The sequence below is a fragment of the Seriola aureovittata genome, chromosome 19 (genome assembly GCF_021018895.1).
Source record: "Seriola aureovittata isolate HTS-2021-v1 ecotype China chromosome 19, ASM2101889v1, whole genome shotgun sequence".
NCBI lineage: Eukaryota > Metazoa > Chordata > Actinopteri > Carangiformes > Carangidae > Seriola > Seriola aureovittata.
The window spans coordinates 4,431,262-4,437,261 of record NC_079382.1 but is presented as its reverse complement, the minus strand read 5'-3'; positions in this window follow the sequence as shown (position 1 = coordinate 4,437,261).

The window sequence follows — 6,000 nt, the reverse complement described above, 5'->3', positions numbered from 1 at the left end:
TAAAGGGTCACAGATATATTTCAGTTCATCCTGAAGGGAGCGTGGATGTGTTTATCTTGTTTCATGACAATATATTTAATATTTGTTAAGGGTTTTCACTCAAATCCACAAGTTAACCTCATGGTGCCACTAAAGGAAAAGTCAGGGGATCAGGAAAGCAATTTGGACGCATCCTCTGGGCACCATGAATATACCACATTTCATGGCAATTCAACTGGTTTTAGTCTAGATCCATAAAAATAAAACATATAAAAGGCTCTGCTACTCTTCCACTTCATGTCATTCAGGGTCCACACAGTTTGACCCCCTTCTGCTCTCTAAACCGTGATAAAAATTCATGGTAAAGATACCCCAGAGCCCCAGTCCACAGGGAGCTCTTCACCATTTGACAGTGTGACAAGTGTTTATTTCTCTTTATGTGCTGTTGACTGTTATTTTCTCTTGCGGATGCTGCAGGGGAGAAATTGCTGATGAGTCTCTTCTGCTTTCCTTCCTCACAGTTAGCTTCATTGCACTGGAATCTGGCGCTTTTTTGGTCTATGTGGTTGCACTATGAGGCTATCTGTAAAAAATGCAACTGGATAGCATTTCTTTCCTTTCCTGTGGCTTTAGATTAATTGCATCTTCCTTAAAGAGCCAGCTTGCGTTGGGATGTACTTGGATCGACCCTGTCAACTGTGCGGCGTTTGCTGGCTGGGCCGCTGGACTCTTGACCAAAACCCTTGGGCAGATTAACATTCCTTCAGGGGGACCACTGTATCTCTGCCATTATAAATAGGCAGGATTAGGCCATACACAACGAAACAAACAACAAAGCTTTCTGTTGTATAGCAACATACAATATGTGTTGATAAGGGCACCATTCCTCTAAGCAGTTAATATACAAGTCTGAATTCTGTGTACTTTGAAAACTTTACTATTCTTTGCCTTCCTATTGTTCCTATTGTACCCCATTTCTTTTCTATCTACTCCCACTGCTTCCTCCACCGCTTTATCTAGACTTTGTGTGAGTGTGTGTGTGTGTGTGTGTGTGTGTGTGTGTGTGTGTGTGTGCTGTTTGACCGGCGCATGATTCCAATGCTTTGTGGCTGCCATGTTGACATTCTTCAAGGCTTGGCCTGCATTTCACATTTGTGCAGGTCAGGGTGTTTTGTTTGCTTTAACTATTATGGGAGACCCCCAGTTGTTATTTCGCACTTTAGAGGAACCTTTAAAATGCCTCTGCTGGTGTGCTGTGCTCCGCTGCACCAAAAAGAGCGAAGCCTCGGGGGAGGTGTCTTATGAGTGCATTTGTTAGGCCTCCATCAAGTTCTGGACTCAACTGACTGGCTTTTTTTTTTTCCTTTGGAGGCTTTAGGTGCCTACACCACATGTACTTCTGAGACAGCATACGTCACACTGCGGTGTGTGTGCAGCAAACATACAGTCGTCCTAAGCAAACTCAGATTCCTTACACACAAAGTACTTTCATGTTTTCTCAGACTTTACACACACACAGCAGGAGCCACTGTTTCTGAAACATATCTTTACTCTTTTATAGTCTTCAAAAGAAAGGTACCGTTGTTTAATGTTTGATTCTTGTCAGACGAAGAAAAACAACACATAAAATTAAATATGACTGTGGTGAGATACAAGAGTCAGAAGCTTCAGTTTCATAGGAATTATTAGCAACAGCCGGTTCATATTCCACAAAAGGTAATGTAAATACATTCACTCTTGCAGTGAAATTGCCTCACAGAAAACAAGTTCATAAACCTCTGTTATGAGAAACTCTGGGGCTCGACTGGTTCACTTCTATACTGCGACAGGAATTCTTTATGATGTAGAGGATAATGGGAGCATGACTTATATCCCACATTAACAATCCATGTGTTCCTGGACCATGATCAAGGTATTACAGCCCTATTAGGATGACGAATGCAATGTTTCATTTCTATAATCCTGCTGAATTTAGCTGTGGTGGTCAGGCATTTTCTGTTAACTTTTAGAGTAACAGTAAAACAAATGATGACTTGCCCTGCTAAATCAGATTACCACCATTTACAAAAAAGTTACCGCTTACAACTTGTCTTACTCGGCTCAGAGCGGTTTGGGGATTTTCAAAGTGTAGCAAGACCACAACAGAAAAATGTCAAAACAGTTGACTTTTTACATGTAGAGCAGACATATATCAACATTATGATTCTTTTAGAGCCATGTTTTAGGTGAACTGCTAATGCTGCAGTCACATGATCTCAGCAGAATGGGAGGAACAGGAAAATCTCCCATGTGCTAACCCCAAGGCTATCCCTCGTCGCGTTAGCCTAGCCACTTCTGCTGTGTTGCAACTTTTAACAAGTGACTGAAGTTAATAAGTGAAGCCAGACACAAACACTATACTGCTCCTTTTAGAGTAACTAAATGTATTAGTGTTAAAATAGGTTGTTTTTTTTTTTATGTTGGCTAGTTGGCAGAGATGGTAGCTTTGCAGTCATTTTTTTACAGGTTTGCTAACACTTCTGTTTTTCTTTTCACCAAATGGAAGATATTTTATCTGTCATACATTTCCAATATATCTGACCTCGAATTACAACTTGGAGGCTAACATTATTTTCACATTCAGCTACTTTTAATTACGATTACTTGCAATTTCTGTAATTAATTATGTTCACCAGCTAATTGCTAACTCTGTGTGTTGCTTCCAGACAGGTAGCGTACAGAGGGTTTATCAGAGCTTTTTGTTGCTGGAGGACAGATGTGTGTTGTGGCTGGAAACAGCGCCAATGAGAGCAGTAAAACTGAACCAAAACAGTAAAGTTGTGGGCCATAAAAGCAAAACAATGAGCTTAATGATGCTAAAGAGCTCTGTAAAGCTGAGGGGACTACAGAGGCTGTCACACTACACATAGTCATCTGACTGATTGTTATTATAATAAACAGTATTAGACTAGCTTTAAAACAGATTGTAAATTTTACAACCTGCAAACCCAAAACTAAAGAAAAGAGTCATTGTTGTACTTTTACTTTTACATCTTGTCAAATGTGATACCCTCCAACCCTCACAGGCACACTTCAGTTTATTTTCTCAAGATAAAGTCTCATCACTATCACATGTAGAAATAAATACCCAGACCAGGGTCTTGGCTCTTTCTATCTATTCTGCTCTGTTGAAACTGGTGACGCTGGGTGGGGCTTAGGGGAAGCAATTTCTCTATCATTATGGTCATTACCCGCGGCTCTTATCATCACGGATGTTTGTCCAAAAAGTCGTGCATTTGCACAGTTCTTGTGAGGGTGATGGTACAATCCCTGATGAAGATGAAGATGAAGTGGACTGGTTCACCCTCTGTAACTTTCATAGTTTATTCAGTATAAGGCAGTCCTTCAATGTGCATTACACCACTTCACAAATCATACAAATAGTTTCATATTGTCCGTAGCATAATGGAAGGCATGGGATTATTATTCTTATTAGGGAAATCATGCAGTGCAAATGGAAAGTAGATGCAGGGTGTAAGCTACTAATTTACTCTTGAGTGCTGAAGGCGTCTGTGAAAGCAGTAATTCTGTATGTTCTATGAATGTTCCTATTTAGTCCTGTTCTGCTGTTTTAGATAACTGCTGATGTGTTTTTTTTTTATTTCATGGCACTTTGTAAACTGCTTAATAGCTGCTAGCGATGGTTCACCGTGTGAATGATGTGATGCTTTTTGTTGTGAATCCCCTGTCGTCATATAAGATGGAATCGACCTCCTGTGTGGGCTTTGTTTGAAGAGACTCGGCTCATAAACAAACCACGAGGGAGTTGCAGCAGGATGTTTATGGGGATGTGAGGTAGAATGAATTAGAAACCGCAGGGGTTGAAGCACCAGGGCCTTTGCCACACACACACACACACATGTATATATATATATATATATATATATTATATATATATATATATATATATATATATGTATGTGCAATTACATATATATAGATATATATATATATCTATATATATGTATACAGATACACACACCATGCAGCACTAGGCCTTCTGGAGTTGTGTAACCTGCAGACACACTCAGTAATAGTCCAGTAAAACTGGAAACCACTACCAAGCTAAACTTCAGCAACACCACTTTAATGTTAAGTAAAATAACCTTAACAAGTTTTTTTTGTAATTTCAGTGTGCTCTGTAACTGAGAGGTAAAAAACATTTTCTCACACTATCTGCAGGGGACGCCAGATGGGGAGAGAGAAACAGACACGAAGAGACTGAAAGGAAGAGAAGAGTCCATCAGCCCTGCACCCATCTGCGAGGTTTTAACCCCGAACCTAAACCAGAGGTTCAACACTGTAACACACACATGGTTGGAATAAGTAAATTAAAACAATAGTTTAGCACAATTTCTCCATTTATAAATGTTCCACTTGCTACTTAATGTTTGCCATGTGTCTGCAGCAATTGCACACATCTTGCGGTTGCTGGTTTGTCATTGCATTGCTCTCCCATGGGAAAAAAAAAACTAAGCCTTACTCTTGTTTGAAACTGAGTAGACCTTTTATCTGTACTCTGCTTACTTGATCCATTTTGGTGCTTTTTCAGTGCAACAGCCCTTCATTTGAACTTTCACTCAGAGGCTGGTACTCCAGGGAAAACAGTCTGAATTCAGAACAACAGCTAGATCTTGGCTGAATAACAGCCTGTTCTGACATTTACACTGCACGCTACTTACCAAAGGCTGAGTACTTATTTGTGCTTTGTGTGTTGTGCAGAAAAATGGAGATGGAAGGTCAAATGTTTGGGTTCTGAACAAAAAAAGAGAGATAAGGCTTGTTATGCCCTGTCTCCAAGTTTTGCATTTGCCTGACACAAGATGAGGGTGGTGCAGACATAGAGCTTGTTCCTCAACCAGATGATAAACATCTGTCTCACAGAAGTGTCTCTGAGCAAAGGACAGGAACCTCTGTGTGCTGTGGGTCAGAGCAGAAGGTCAGAAGCGCTTAGTCTGTTCTCTGCAAGTAAAAAAAAAAAAATTTCCATCATAACTTTAATTATTAATAAACTGATATCTGTGACACTTTAGAATTACACAGATATGATTCTACCTATATCCAGTTCATGAAAACATTTACTGTCTGGTGTTTGGTAGGTTCCTCACAGGGGAAATCCCCACAGGAAGTCATATGTTTTATGTTTCCAACAGCAACATCAGTGGTAATCTGAAGAATATGACAGGGTATTGATAGTTGTTATGGCTACGGTATCTGAAAAAAAAGAGAAAAAGAAGATAGAAAAGGAGATAAAGTGATACAATATGCAGTATTCACTGTGACAACACATCAAAGAGATAATCCTCTTACAAAAACGTCACCAAAGTGAAATAATCTTGTATAATGCCATTTTAAAATGTCAAAATTTAATACTGAAGTGATCCCAAACCCCTGCTGGCCTTACTTCCAAACTCCCTAGAAGGGAATGTCCAGCCTTGAGAATTTAGGGTCTTCTGGGGCCAAATTTGTGCTTGACTGCACTGGGACCAACCTGACTGCTCAACTGATTCCCTCATGTACCAGCAGCAGCAGGAACTTTAATGAGAGTAAGAGTTAAAAAAGCAAAAGACTTGAGTGAAGAAAGCCCTCCTTTATGTGTGTGTGTGGGTGTGTGTGTGTGTGTGTTTGTGTGTGTGAAAGAGAGAAAGAATGAAAAAAGGGAGAGAAAATATCTTTAAATGTGTTGGTTCTTTCTATGTGTGCATGTTTGTGTTTGTAGGAGTAGACCATCCTATAAACCACCAGCTACACCTCCCATTGCCTCCAGCAGCAGGTTGAGCTGAGGAGGCAACAGTGTAACAGTGAAACCCCATCCAAAGCAAACACCACACTACCTCTGTTTCGGATTCCCGCTACTTGGAATTTTTTGTTTTCTAAAAGGTGCTCTTTGTCCCCGCTGACGTGTATTGATCTGGCGAGGCATGTGGGAGTTCACCCTCACTTAAAAATGGTCCAGGTGGGTTGTTTAGCTGAAACAGATAC